This window comes from Micromys minutus (genome assembly GCF_963924665.1).
Source record: "Micromys minutus genome assembly, chromosome: 2".
Lineage (NCBI taxonomy): Eukaryota > Metazoa > Chordata > Mammalia > Rodentia > Muridae > Micromys > Micromys minutus.
This window is the reverse complement of record NC_137971.1, coordinates 31,909,314-31,925,392: the sequence shown is the minus strand read 5'-3', so window position 1 is coordinate 31,925,392 and position 16,079 is coordinate 31,909,314. Positions and strand designations below refer to the sequence as shown.

General features: G+C 43.2%; 1 long non-coding RNA gene across 1 annotated transcript in view; it reads left to right on the top strand.

The window, feature by feature from the left end:
- LOC308417334 overlaps positions 1–5,914 on the top strand; it is a 178,276-nt gene extending 172,362 nt beyond the window's left edge. Inside the window, exon 4 of the long non-coding RNA XR_013974942.1 lies at positions 5,735–5,914. This is a non-coding gene — a long non-coding RNA (uncharacterized lncRNA). The remainder of the gene's footprint in view (positions 1–5,734) is intronic.
- The last annotated feature ends 10,165 nt before the right edge of the window (positions 5,915–16,079 follow it).

Genomic DNA, 16,079 nt, shown 5'->3' with positions numbered 1-16,079 from the left:
TGTGTGTTTTTATATGGGTTTATTGGGGCTGGAAATTCCAGCAAAAGACACACACACACACACACACACACACACACACACACACACACACATTGCAAATTGTGGTTTCTCAACTCCCTGGAGCTCTCAGGAGACCTGCAGACCTAAACACATAAGCATGGAAGAACACAAGGTACCTCAAGGCAGTTCAGATTTGGAAACAGAAGGGTGACCCTTGCTGTTCTCTGAGCCTGCTCTTCTGTGGCTGTTTGCAGGTAGTGGGGCACACTTGGTCATATGATTTGGAGGCTCCTGGCACTAAAGTACAAGCAATTCTAACAGGTTTTAAGTTTTTTCTTCTATTTGGGTCACCAAAGCAGAATTGATATAGTGTGTGTACTTGGCCCATGTGCAGGAAAGACTGTCTGTCTGTGGAGTGAAAATTTACTACAAGATTATAAACTATTTACCTGCAAGTGTATCAAGAGAGCCAAGGATTCTGTCTCAAAACTGATGATGCCAACAATAACCAGGTCAAGTTATTATGGCTCAACTCCAAAAGGTCTGCACAAACAGGTTAACCAGTTCATGTACTGTTAGTCTCTGTAGAGAAATTTGTCCTGCACTACAGAATATGTTTGGAAGAAAGTAGTTCTTTGAAGCAAGTGTGACATATCCTTGTCTTGTCTATTACTTTGATAAAACATCACAACCAAGGCAACTTGTAAAACAAAGTGTTTATTTGAGGCTTACTGTTTCCTGGGGATTAGAGTCCAGGGCCATCAGAGGAGAGTCTGGCAGCAGGCAGCCAAGCATGGCACTGGAGCAGTAGCTGAGAGCTCACACCTTCATACTAAACTAGGAGACAGAGAAAGAACCTTGGAATCAGTATGAATCTTTTGAAACCTCAAATATGTCCCCAGTGACATGCCTCCTCCGACAAGGCCACACCTAACCCTTCCCAACTGGGGACAAAGTATTGGAGTCTAGGAGTCTATGAGTCATTCTCATTTAAACCACCATAGTTGCCATCTGTGTCCTCACTATAGAAGGCACGTTATCTTATAACTTTGTGTTCTTCTTGAGCACGCTGGTTTCGAACACCCACTTCCCCAGATGCTCTGGAGTTCCTAACATCCAAATTCACCAAAAACAAAGTCAAGCTTTATAACACCCATTTTCAGTTCTCTTTTGTCCCCACTCTGCTCCCCGCCCCTACTTCTGCTGTTCTTTGACTGGACTTCTTTCCCACCTCCTCTCTTTCCAGTCTATCCTCTAATATCCTAACCTTCTTTTCTTTGCCCTCCTGTTATTTCCTGTTGTCTCTTGGCCTTGACTGAAAGGGCTGGATTCTGATAATCTTTAAAGTTGGTTGGCCCGAGGCTCTGGTCTCTCACTGTGGCCTAGCTCCCCTGCTGCATCTCCAATGTTATTTGCTATCAGCTTTTGCTGAAGTGAGTTGGGCTTCCTGCTTCTGTTCTGTGAGAGGCAGGCAATCACTGTTAGTCTGCGTTGCCACTGATTCCAAACATTTGTTTTCTGTATCAACAATCACTCTTCCCTACCTCATTCCTTTTCATTTTTATCTCCACCTTCTTGTGAGTGTTGTGTGTGTAAGAGATGTATATGCGTGTGTTTCTAAATCAACCCAAGAGTTGCTGATGAAAAACTGATGATCTGCTTCCATTTGCTTTCTTGAGCGCTGAAGGTGAGGCTGGGCTTTGTCGTCTTACTATACAGACCAAACAGGGTCAATAGGTCAAATCACGGAAACCAAAGCCATAGTCCAGATTCTCTTCTGCCAAGACATGCATGGCTTTGGGATTGACCTGATAGGGGTACACTAGAATCCTGGAAAGAGCACATTTATTACATATAGCTGCATAAGGACATAGGTTAATACATATTGTCCACGGAGGAGGCCAGTTAGCTAATCTAACTAACTGTTGTTAGATTAAGGAGTAGTAGTGTGGGCATTCGACATAGGAGAGCAGTCTCGGGCTGCAGTCATGGGGGAGGGTGGTGGAGGAGAAAGCTGTAGTCAATATGTTTTGCACATACTGTCACCATCTCTATTAGGAAGAATGGTAGGTCTTGCCATTCCCATGGGTCTGAGGTATTGGGGTCAGTGATGTGGTGGTGTTTATGTCAATGAGACACATTCTGGTCTTCATATACCCCTCACACTATTCCCCTAGAAAGAATAACCCACATGACACCCTTGCTAGTCACACCTCCTGATATGACTCCTAGTGTAGACTGAGCATTCCACACGTATATCTGTCTAGATACAAAATGTTTCCAAGTCAAAAAAAAATTTGAGCATCCATGTGAGACCACTAGTGAAATTTTTTATCCCTGGCCTCTTAGGAAGGCTCTCAGTGGGAATACAGGAGCACTGAGAATATTGTATAAAATTAATTTCGGGATATGTATATAATTTACATAGGAAACCTAAGTTATTTTCATGTTTACTCAGACCCATTGTTAACTTGTTTTGTCCATGTCCACAAAATTGCCACCAAACCCTTCTATTCCTAAGCATTTTGGATAAGGGATACTTAACCTGTCTAATATCAGGAGCATTGACCTTTCCCATGAAGCTGCCCCTGTCTCAAGCCTCTAGAGGTCTCTCACCCTTCTTTTCTCCAGGTAGACAGAGGGACTTTGGGAGCACACTCATTCAGATCAGCCAAAACATTTAAGAGGGTATTATCAGACAAATGGGGGGGGGGTGAGGAAGGGGAGGTGGAGGGAGAAGAATTGGGTGTGGAGTAGGGGAAGCTTGGGTCCCATTGTCTATCTCTTGCTTTGTTTGGGGACAGCATAGTGTGTTACTGGTCTGCAGTTCAGCAGGTGGAAGGTGAACTAGAATCTCCAGTGCATGACCCCTTCTCTGTCACAGACGCTGCCCTTGAGCAAAGATGTGGCTGCAGAAACCCAGACAAGAGCCCCCTGCTCCCTTGTCCTAATTTTCCCCCATTTTTATAAGTTCTTTGAGAATTTCATACAGGGTCTTTTCATTTGTTAAGATTTATTTATTTTATGTATAAAAGTACACTGTCTACACCGTCACTGTCTTCAGACACACCAGAAGAGGGCATCAGATCCCTCTGTGATGGTTGTGAGCCACCACGTGGTTGCTGGGAATTGAACTCAGGACCTCTGGAAGAGCAGTCAGTGCTCTTAACCGCTGAGCCATCTCTCTGGCCCAGCATCTTTTGATTATTTACCCCTCTCTCTACTCCTCTCAGATTCACCCTTCCTCCCCAAGCAACCCAACTACTTTTTAAACCACTGAGTCCAATGTGTGTTGCCCATAAGAGTGCGAACATTTTCTTCAGCAATGCACCAACCATATTCCTTACTATAGCACCAAAAATGCCCAGACCACAATTAAACCACGGATTTCCTCACCTAGTGTACAGCTTTTTCAAAGTAAAGCAATTTGTTTTCTTAATTAGGAATAAATAATGTGTGGAGCACGTTGATACATATCTATTATGCGATCTCTTGGGAGGTCATTATGAGTTCTGATCCAGCCTGGCTATAAAGAAAATTTGAAATATATTATGTTTCAAAAGAACAAAAAGGAATGGACAAAAAAGCAAAAACAAACAATTAAAAAGGTAAAAATAGTGGAAAATACATAGGAGCATACAGCCATCACCCTTGGATGTGAGAACAAGTAGGTCTCTGATTCTTGTGCCTTCTCTTGGGACCTTTACTTCCTGTTGGACTATCATGTCCAACTTATGTATGATGGGTTTTGCTTATTATATTTTGTTTTGTTTTGTTCTTATCTCTTAGAAGCCCATTCTTTTATGAGAAACAGAAAGGGATGAATCCATAGGGGAGGGGAGGTGTGGAAGAACTGGGAAAAGTAGAGGGAGGAGAAACTGTAATCAGGATATCTTGTGTGAGAAAAGAGTCTATTTTTAAGGAAGGAAAAAAAACACACAGCATCATTTTAATGTTTCTCTTAGATTTCTGATGCTGTAACCAAAAGCTAAGGTGAACAAGGTAATAAGAAAAAAATATTTTGGCTCACAAATTTGAAGGTCCCCATTCATACTCTGGACAGATTGCTTTGTTTCAGGTCTCGGGTGCTGAGACAACTCCCCCTGATCCGGAATGTGACCTCATGCAGTTGTTGAGATCACTCCAAAGTACAACAGGATCAATTTTCTTTGCATCCCACACAGCCTAAGAAGTAAATTAACTTTTGTCACTGGTAGATTTCATCTTTGCAATTTGCTTATTACCTAAAATATGTTTCTAAGTCCCCAAACCAAGATTAGTGGCACTATCATGCCTGAGGTAAATGAAAGTGCTCTCTGCCTGACATTAGTTGTTCTCCGAAGGGTAAAGGAGTGTTCTTTCCAAAGCCCCTTCTGTGCCAGTATTTACATATTGGTCGTGTTCGTCAATGGACTTGTGTTGAAAGTGTTCCCCACTTAGTGCAGTTCTCTCTAGCATTCCTACACTCATGACTGTGGGAACCCATCTGTGTGCTAGAGAAGCTTGCTCAGGCATGAGCTATAGCACGTTGTAATGATACACGAACTAGCGACAGAATAAATGAAGTGTCTAAGAAGCCACATTAAACAAGCTTCTGCATCAATCAGTCGGTGCAAGCATGAGCAGTGGCTCACAGGAACACACTCTCATATTTCTCAAAGGAGTAATATTATTGGCAACTTTATAGGCACAACCCCAGAGCTACTGCAGGCTTTTTGGTGGTTTCACTAGGAATGGGTCCCATAAATTCATGTGTTTGAATGCTTGGCCACAGGGAGTGACACTATTAGGAGGTGTGGCCTTGTTGGAGTGGGTGTGTCATGGTGGGAGTGAACTTTGAAGTCTCCTATGCTCAAGCTATTCCCAGTGTGGCAGTCTCCTGCTGCCTGAGGATCCAGATGTAGAACTCATAACTCTTCCAGCATCATGCCTGCCAGCACTCTGCCATGTTTCCCACCATGACAATAATGGACATGATAATGGGCTAAACCTCTGAAACCATAAGCCAACCCCAGTTAAATGTTTTCCTTCATAAGAATTGCTGTGTTCATGGTGTCTTTTCACAGTAATGAAACCCTAACTAAGACAAGCTTCAGCTATATTTTGTAGCAACTGCACCCTTCAAGTACTAAAAAATATCTCAAAATAAGTTCAGAGTTCCAGCCTCAGCCCCAGAGGATAACTTCTCCACGTTTAACCCTTTAGCTTCCACAGTCACAATCGGTAGTATATTTGCGCCCCGGGCTTCTCAGCCTCTCAGATCAAGTCACAAAACCTGTCTTAACACAGTCAGATCTGCTCATAAAGCTGCAAGCTCCTCAGGAAGACAGTTTCAGACCCTCGCTGGCAACCGCGGTGTGTGATTTCTGCGACCTCCCCAAGACCCAGAACAGTACATGTGATTCAGTTCCTATGCTGGCTTCCCCCAAATATTCCTGTCCTTCCCTTCTTACCAGGGTGGCTTAGCACTAAAGCAGCAATGACTAATCCTGAAAGAATGACATTTCTTTTGCAGTCTCTCAAAGCAAGCTCTTTTCCATTATTTAAGGTAATATTATCATTAGTTGATAAGATATTTGGCTTGTTGTATTCCATCTGTTGTTTCTTTAAATGTATGCATTGGCTTCCAAGAGCTTTCCTAATTAAAAAAAAATACCATAAATGTGGTGGTGACTTTAAAACATTTCTGCTCACAGACAGACAGCAGCTAACAGCAGGGTCTTTCTTTCTTTAGATGCTCTGGGTGAATCTTCGCTACTTTTCCATGGTTTACACACCACCAGGATACCTGGCTGCCTGACTTTGGTCTCTCTCTGTGTCCCCCTCTTCCAGCAGCGTTCTCCCCATTTCTCAAGATCTTATAGAGGCATTAGAAATGGGTTTTGAGCCCATCTAAACAATAAAGGAAAATCTCATCCTATGACCCTTGACATAATTCCATTTGAAGATGGAGAATACGTACAGCTAACCACGCTGTTGCCTGAAGCTGTGTGGATGATGCCTGTGGTCTGTGCTGCCTCTGGCTCTTAAGAGCAAGGACACTTCTTTTGCAGTGGTATTGACTGAAGAATCATAACTGAGGATGAGAGACATTTAAGGTTTCTGTGGCACCCCACCCTCACCTTCATGAACAAAACAAAACAAAACAAGCAAACAACAACAAAAACAAAAAGCAGTTCAGACAGAAAGCCCTTGAGAGCTTTTATAAGTTGTGACATGATACAATCCACAGACAACATGAAGCTCAAGAAGGAAGACCAAGGTATGGATGGTTCAGTCCTTCTTAGAAGGGGGAACAAGAGGAAATACAAAGTGTGGAGCAGAGGCTGAAGGAAAGGCCATCTAGAGACTGTTCCACCTGGGGATCAATCCCATATGCAGCCACAAAACCAGACAATATTGCAGATGCCAAGAAGTGCATGCTGACAGAAGCCTGATATAGCTGTCTCCTGAGAGGCTCAGACAGAATCTGACAAATACAGAGACAGATGCTCACAGCCAATCATTGAATTGAGAATGGGGTCCCCAGTGGAGGAGTTAAGAGAAAGAACTGAAGGAGCTGAAGGGGTTTGCAACTCCATAGGAAGAGCAACAATATCAACCAAGCAAATCACCGAGAGTTCCCAGAGACTAAACTACCAACCAAAGAGTACACACGGGGAGATGCATGGCTCCAGCTGCATATGTAACAGTGTATCAACGGTCCTGTGAAGGTTTGATGCCCCAGTGTAGGGAAATAACCGGAAGTTAGGAGGGAGAGCAGGGAGGGGGGATTGGATAGGGGATTCCAGAGGGAAAACTAGAAAAGGGGATAACATTTGAAATGTAAGTAATGAAAATATCTAATAAAAAATGGTGACAGAAATTCAAAAGCATAGCTCTTCACAGTTGATTGCTTCTGGCAGGAGGTGGGGAAGGACTCGGTTTTGTTTAAGGGGCTGGTCACCATGCTCTGGTGAGTATATGAAAAACACAAATTAGACTGGTTGTATTGTTTTCCTACTTTTGGGGAGGCAACAAGGTTTAAAGGGTGGATCCAGGAGGACTGGGAAGCAAGCGATCTGATTGGGTTCCTTGCATGAAATTCTCAAATAATCAATAGGAATACAATGTTGGGGGAAAATAAAGAGGAAAAAAAGAAGTAATGATTGAGGCAGAGAGAGATCCCCTAGTCTATCTCTGCCCTGTAAGCCGGAGGACTTGCTATTCACTTGCTATTCAAAGCATGGGGCAGGTAGGCTGAGTATAGGGAATCCTGATTCTTGATTGAGACCAGTTGAAAGTCCCGGAAGTAGTAAACACGACGCAGGAGCTTCCCAAAACTCTTGAGAAGTCAGAAATCCTCACATTGCCATTAGCAGTGCACAATCTTCACGCTGTCATAAAGAGTGCACAGCCCCATAGGGTGCTGTCCGCGCCCCAAGTCCTGCCTTCACAGGAGGATGTGATGTAGACCTCAGCCAGATCGGCCATGCCCCAAGTCCCTCCTCTACACGTAGATGTGACTACATGTAATCTCTAGGTAGAAGCAGGACCGCCCCTAAATATGTAGACAAGGTTTTCCCAAGTACTGAAGCCAAGCCAATAGGAAACTGGTTGAGTGCAAAAAAGTAAATTGAGACGTGCATATAAATCACTCCTCTGCCTGAGTTCCTTTGTTCTAAAGAGCTGGTAGCACCTCTGATTGGGAAGAGATTTTTGTTTCTCCCAAAGTTTCTTGCATCCCACACGGGAGCCTCTAGTCAACCTGGTTCAGCTTGGCCTGGCGCCCAGTGGCAGCGCCGCATCCTGCTAAGATCAGTGGCAGAGTGCTGTTCTAACCAGCTCAAGCCTGGGTTCACATTCCCTGCTGAGCATCGGTCTCAAAGGCTCAGGCCGGAGTTCACACATTCCGCTGAGCACTGCTCTCACTTGTCCAAGCCTGAGTTAGTGCACGCCGGCCAGACCTACTGGTGAAGGTAGGCTGCCCTTCCCCAGTCAAAGAGCCATGTGTGACTTCTGGCACCAGGTCCCACAACAGAGTTTAATTACTGGTAAATATCACATAACCATTCTGGTTTCTTTGGACACTGAGTTTGTCACAAGGTGTTTTTCTGGACACTGCCTAGAAAAGGGGCATGTGCTGTTTTTCTGGAGTGGATGCTTGAGAAGACATGTGATGTTGGGTATAACCCAACAGAGCAGACGACAGTGTGGCATCGGTTCCCCTTGCTTTCTTTGCTGATCACCACTTGTCATGACTTCATAGAAATGCACCAAGGAACTTCTAGTGGTGCTCTGGAAGCTTCTTGCTGCTTCTGTGGACTGGAGCTGATTGCAGAGCCTAGGAGTTTCTTCTGGATGGAGCTCGCTGCTGACTTGTGTAAGCTGAACTACTGATACCCTAACAACAAAGATTGAAATGGCCCAAAGAACAATTTCTAAATGGGTCCACACCTCCCTTTGCCCTGTTAACCTTTCCTTTGCACTACTTTTGGTGGGTGTTGGGTTAGAAGGGAGGTTAAAGCATGTAAAAACACTTCTTAAAGTAAGTTTTAGGTTTTAAAAAACTATAGAACTACAACTGGATGCATATAAATGCGACACAACTGGGTTTTATATGTTGTTTTATTTGAAGCAGGATCTTATCATGTGGCCATGGCTGACCTGGAACCCAATGTGCCTTGGGCACAAATCCCAAGCCACAGAAATGACGGAACAGCAGAAGAGAAGGACAAATTAATAAAAACTCATTCATATTTAATAAATCTCTTTTCTGTTCTTAGCAGAAACTGAGTAAGCTTTTTTATTCATTACCTTCCTGGAAGAAGGGGTTTGAGACACGGTTTCTCTGTGTAGTCCTGACTGTCCTGGAACTTGCTCTGTAGAGCGGGCTAGCCTCAAACTCAGAGATCTGCCTGCCTCTACCTCCCGAGGGCTGGGATTAAAGACATGGACTACCAATGCCGGTACTGTATTCATTTCTTACACATAGTGGAGCTCACATTTTTTCTTCTTCACTGAATAAAATGGGCTTTATGCAAAGATGAACGAACAAACTGATACAAACAGAAGTTATTTCTCTGCAGTAGTCCTGTGACTGCATTCAGGTGACGGAAGTGCCTCTTTCAAGCTTGCCTTTTTACTGTTCTGTATTTTCTTCTGTGGACAATGGTCCAAGGATAGCTGCTAGCCATTCAGTCACTATACAGTGATTTGGTTGTGCCTTGCATCCCAACCCAATTGGAGTTCCTGTTACTTCTCCTTTGTAAATATTCTCCCCATCAGTAACCCTAGACACAATTTTCTATGAAAAAAAAGAAAAAGAAAAAGAAAACAAAAATATCTTCTACTCTGAAAGTCAGGCTTCATGTCTTCCTGTAACCCCCCTCTTGGTGGGGGGGGGGTAGAGTGTGGTTCCTACCTTTAATCCTAGCCCTTAGATACAGAGGCAAGCAGATCTGTGAATTTGAGGCCAGCCTGCTCTACAGAGCAAGTTTCAAGACAGCCACAGCTACACAGAGAAACTGTCTCAAACCCTTTCCTCCTAAAAGGTAATGAATACAAGAGCTTATTCAGTTTCTGCTAAGAACAGAAAGAAGACTTATTAAATAGAAAGCACATGAGTCTGAGGTTTTACTAATGTGTGCATCTTTTGTGCAGCTTGTGATTTATATTGTGTTCATGCCCACAGGCACATTGAAGTGTCTTGTAAATCTACCAAATAAATAAACAACACATCCATTTCCAGGTTTATTTGTATGGAGATGAAAACTTTTCTTAAGGATGAGGAAAACAAACTAAAAACTTGAAGAAAAAAAAAAAGAAGGGAATTTCAGAGAGGTATTTTGGAAAATAAATGTGATTTTTATTAACCTGTCAATTTACATTTGAACCCAAAGGGGGATTGCGTCCAGCAAAGATCTAAGTCCCTAAGTACCAGCCTTGAGTTCTTGACAGAGTTGGTGAGTTTACAGGCAATCTATGCATAGCTTTCACAAGGGTCCTTTATTCCTCTTCCAGCAGGAACTATAAGAGAGTCATAGTTAGTAAGATAGGTAACTTACTTAATAGATTAGCAACTGATTATAATCTAGAGGGAATTTGATTACTTGATTTATTAGAGGTCACAGAGGAAAAAAAATTCAAGTTCTGGATTTCTTTTCCCACTGCTTGCAACAAAATATCTGACAGTGGCAATTTAAGTGACAGAAGTTTCTTTTGGCTCACAGTTAGATGATGTAGTTTGTCTGAGCCTGAGGCCTCTGGTCACAACACATCCACAGTCATAATGCAGAGCTGGTGCTCAGCTTGCTTCTCCTCTTTATCCTGTCCAGCATCTTCAACCAAGAGAATAATGCTGTCCACAGGGAGGGTGAATTAATTCCACTGCAGTTAACCTGATCTAGAAAGCTCCCCTCAGACATGGGTGATTTCACAGCATCTGAAATCCCATCAAGTTGTAAGATTAACTCTTACAGGTACTAACACGAAAATACACATAGGCATATAGTTGACTAATCTATACCCTGTCAATGTTAAAATGGAAGTTGCTAGGTCTGCCCCTAATAATTCTGATTTAGCATGCCTGATGATGCAAGATCTAAGACCTTTTTCTTTAGGGGGAAGGTGTGTGTGTGTGTGTGTGTGTGTGTGTGTGTGTGTGTGTCTGTTTATACACTTAGGTGCTCACAGTGGCCACAATGCAGTATCCGATTCCCTGGAGTTGGAGTTACAGGCACTTGTGAAAGGTCTGACTGGGGTGCCAGGAAACAAGCTCGGATACTCTGAAGAGAGGAACAGCAAGTGTTCTTAACCACTGCTTGAGCTCTCTAGGCCCAGGACCTTTCATTTCTAACTACTTTGTCATCATCCGCCACTGCCACCACCACAGCCCCAGCCACCATCCTGATGGGAGTGAGCACACAGAGCAAGTCCTTTGGGACAAGGAGGGGCCACATGTGACGTCAGCCTACATTAAGCCTTGCAGTAGTTGATCCAGAAAGCTGGCAAACTGCATGTGGATAGCTCATAGGTGCTAGGGTCTGAGTGTGTTCCCCCTTTATGTGATAGAATCCTCAACCCCCATCCCCACCCCCCAAAAACTGACCCAGTTCCTCCAAAACAGACTCTGAACACACTCTCCTTTTCAAAAAATTTTAAGTTTCACCTTGCTTGATAAAATGAGAGCCCTTTGAGTATCATCTACTTCTAAAAGCTCTTTCTCAGGGTATTCCCTGGAGATCTAACAGACTGTAGACGTGTGACATCCTTTCTCCTCCGGTGTCTGTAATAATCAAGCACCAGGCTAGTTCATTAGAATTTGCTACAATGGCCACACAGCCCTGAGGATGGGCTGCCTGGGGTGGGGGTAGAGGTAGGGGCTCTAGCTCCACACAGCTGCTAAGACCAACTCTTGTGTTTCACTGCTGAATCCTACGAAACAATGAGACATGCTTAAACACTACTGAACCCTTAGGTCAGTATACAGAATTTAGGAATTTGTCTCTGATATTTATTTTTTAATTTGTTGCCACAGATTTTTATTTTTTTAAGTTCTGGGGCTCGATGTAACATGGAAGTGAATGACAATGTTAGAAGTTACAAATCCAGAATTATAGTTTAATGACTCCTGTTGATCCTGCAAATTGGCTAAATTTGACGCTAATAGGGGGAGGTAGGGAATTGCTCCTTAGGTTGCTAAGAACACTGTCATGCACACAGAACATAAAGGCATACCTCTGAAGAAATAGAATAATTTCTTGCTATGAGGACATTATTAGACTACAAAGTTAAAAATAAGAGTCACATAATAAGTGCCATACCTGAAGAGTAAAAGGTTGTCAAAGGACACTGATTCCTTGCCCTAGGGATTTCCTCTGCAGGAAATCGCTCCCAGGAAATCCCACTTTCTTGAGATCTGAGTTCCTAAGATAACCACAGAAGGTCCGGATGACCTCTGTGGAATGTTTCAACGCCCTAGGTGTGCCCCGGCTGTACTGATAAAAAAATGTATGATTCTTCCCCTTTGAATTTCCTCATTCCCCCTGTCCTCCCCCTCCTTTGTGATTTTTGCCTTTATAAGCCTGTTACAAGTTCAGGCCGTTGTCGAACTCCTCTACCCCTGCGTGGTGTATGAGTCTCGACCCCAGCATGCTGGCCTGAGATCTCACTCTGTTTCACTTTCAATAAACTTTCTCGTGCGATTGCAGCAAGTCTGGTCTCGGTGCCTCACTGGGTGCGCGCCCCTCCTGAGATTTGAGTGAGGGTCTCCCTTCGGAGGTCTTTCATACCCTTGCAAGCGATATGTATTTTCTATTGCATAAGGAGAGGACATAAAGGCACACGCTAATTGCAGGAAATAAAACTTAATCTGAAAGCAGGTTTTACATTCACCTTAATGCAAAGCAGGCCAGTGCAGACAGCGTCCATCAGCTTTGTGATCAGAACTAAGGCTGCCGAGTCTGGGCTGTTTGATACTCGATGCGTTCACATCTGCAGCTTCATGTCCTTCTACCATTAATGGTTAATTTTTAAAACTTCGCATGATATTAAGTTAACAAATGTCCATCCACTCTTTGCTCCCTCGGCTCCCTTCACTCCTGGCCCCAACTCCCTTCAGCTGGAGTTTCAGGTACTAATGTCCGTATGCACATGTGTTGCGTCATCCAATGGGGACCACATCCCCTCTAAGGAAAGTGACCTTCTCTCAGCGGCCATCAACTGTCATTATTAGCTCCTCTGACAGGGGTGAGGCATCTGGAGCCTTTCCCCCCTATGTGCTGGAATTTTTTTATAGCTGCATGTAACTTTAACTTTTTTTAAAGCCTAATTTAACGATGGTTCTTAAATGCTTTAACATTCCTTTTAGCCCATCACCCATCAGAGGTAGCAGAAAAGAAAGAATACGGGGGAGGGGGAGGGAGGAGTAGACATGTTTAGAAAGGTTCTTTGGAGCAGCTCCCATCTGTGTTGACTGGAAATTGGCAGTTCAGTTCAAGGTTAGCAGCAGCAGCTCATCTGCTTACAAACACTTCACCAATACACCAGAAGCCCAGCTCAGTAGTGTCAGGAGAACAACCAGGAATCAGCAGCAGCCGCACTACTTAGCAGAGACAGCCAGGTCTTGGCTTCAGCACTACTCAGCAGGAGGGACCCAGAGGAACACTAGAAAAAGTTCTCAACTGTGCCTCTCTCAGGGAAGCAAAGATCAGTGAAGACTCTTGAGTCCAACAAGCACTGCACACCCAGCTGTAGGAGCAAACCTCTGTCACTGTCCACTGAGTCCTCTTTATACTCTCTCCAAACATTGTGTGTCCTCCACGGGTCTTGCCTCAGCTTATGTCTTGTCTCAGCTGACATCACTCTGCCAATCAGCCTGAGTCCAAGGACGAGCCAAGAAATTGCATCACACCACCAGAATTCTTGTGGTCAATTTCTCTCTACAGAGTTCCAACAAATGCAGCTCAACTACACAATGAAAGGCAGACCAATACATGCATGTTGCTAACAAAGAATTCATCATGTGTCCTTTCTTGTGTTTGCTTTAGCAGAACATCTATTTTCCTGTGTCTGCTTCAGCCAAACATTCCTTCTTGAGTCTGCCTTAGTCTTTCACTTGTGTCTACTTCATCTAAACTTTCCTTCACGTATTTGCCCCAGGAAAACGCCATCCAACAGACTTTCAAAAAAAAAAAACCCTGAAGTTTCCATTTCAGCTACATTGCCAATTAAGGCCAGCTGTGCTAACATACCCCTGTAATCCACCAGTTGAGCAGTTGAGATGAGATTATAGAGTTCAAGGCCAGCTTGAACTATATTGTATGATAGCATGCTAAAAAATAAAAAAATAAAAAGGTTTCATGTATATAATGGGCCACAAACAAGGCACAAAAACTTGATGAATGATAAAAATATTTTGTGAATAAACTCTACAAAAGCAAATCTGGGTTAATGTTCCACTACAACCCCCAGATTCTTAAGATCATTAAGAACAATAAGAACATTGGGACACTTTGTTGAATGTCACCCATACATTGTCCATGATAAAATGATACTCAAAGTATTGTATTCATATATATCTTTAGGCATACCCAGTTAGTCAAAGAATGAAATATGAAACAAACTTTTCATTAATGCAATCCTTCATGTATTTTCCAGAGAGATAAGAACCAAAATAATATCTAGGTTCCTTTAAAATGAACTTTCAAGACCATCACCCAAATACATGTCTGCTAGTTGTAACTATTTCAACTTGGTAAACTAAGTGGTTTTCCTAGATAAAGCTTAAAACTGCTTTGTTTTTGCAGGAGGTCAACAGCATTTCAACAGAAAAAGAATCTTGAGTGATCTCCTAAGCTTCTTATGTCCTTCTCTTTAGCTTGAACTTAAAGCATATTGTAGCACCTAAGGCTGAAATGTTTAACTCTCATGATCGTGTGGAGGTAATCATGCCAGCTGTAAGCTCACGTGGGTGACAGCCATACCTTGTCTAGAGGCCAGCGGTTCTCAGTATTCCTCCTTACTTGTCATCCTCCAGTTCTCACATTTGTGCAGGGTCCTCTTCTGAAATGTCCCATGAACTCTGCACAACAGGAAGGGAATCCATACAGATGTTCATTCCATTTGTGACTGAGCACTCTCAGCCACTCATACTCAACTGTTTGGACATTGAGGAGTCTCTTCATTCACTAGCACAGTCTGCAGTAAGAAACTTTGCTTGCCAAGGATGAGAGCAACAATCTATGACTGCGAGTATAAATGCTTAGAAAGGTGTTGTGGTAAAAAATTTAAAAAGGTTCTGTTGCTATATCAGTCCTGTGGAGTGAGACCCCAAGGGAATTCTCACTCCTAGAGTCACACCAGTGGGTAGAACAATCCCCTAGGCAGTTAGTTACCAAGCCCAGTACCCACACATCTTGTTCCACAGGCCCCACCCTCACCTTGAGCAGGCAACAGAGCTGGAACCACACGCTCGAGCTGCCTCTCAGCTATTGCTTTTACACACTGTCCTCCATAACCTGGTAAAATCATGACTCAACAATCAATAACTTATCAAACAGATTTATATGTTAAATTCTTAATCCATAATACAGCTAAACAATAAATTTATTGCCAATCAATAAAGATATAAACCAACCATCTAAAAAAGATAAAAACTGATTTATTTCACCTTGATCTGAACCATCCTCCTCTGCCACCTCCTTTGTGAATCTCTCGCTTTCTCCTCCTCTTTCTCCTTACCAAAACTTTGTTCCTGCCCACTCTCTACTGTCCAATCATGTAACTCCTTTACATCAACCTACAAAAGGAGTTTTACAACAGGATCATTCACTAAAAACAGCATCAATAGGTTCTTCCCTAAGGCCTATGACTCCATGGCTACAGTTTTAACCATGATTTCACTACTAGATGTGAGGTACAGGCCTCAAATCCAACCGACAGAGCGCTTGCTTATTCTGATAAACTTTTGCTACTCTTGTACCATGGACATCTGGTTAAGCAGCTCATCATTGAACCCCAAAGGATCCAGAGCTAGGTCAGACCACTGATGTTGTCTCCCAACAGCAGCCCACATGGCCCTTTCTAGTACTACAGAAGCCGACACTAGAGAGACGGTTTCCTGGTCAGTTCAAGCTGCTTCTGCATCCTGCAAGTGAAGTGTGTTGTGTTCATCAGTAGGGCCTCAGGTTCTTGTTATGATGGGCAAGGGAGAGCTATGGCAATAGACTGTCTTGTTTTGGAGGTGCCTCTGGAGCCTCCTTGAACAATAACAAAAACTCCTAGGAGGGAGACCTGTGTTTGTCACTGAAGTTTTCATCCATAAGCCATGTTTTCTGGAAGTAGCATTATCTGCTCATGCTGTATAACTGGGCTCAGTTCATCACTGCTAAGAAGAGAATTCCTAAAATAGGCTAAGGCAATGGTTTGGGACTGTCAGACATAAGTTTCAGTTATTATAATATGAATAGGCTACTGCAGGGTAGACCCTTATTTTCCTCCTGTTTCATAAATTCTTTTCTAACTCTGTAGGCTGTAAGTATCCCTGCCTTATGGGGAGTGGTAAACAACAACAATAAAACAAGTAGAGAAATAATAAT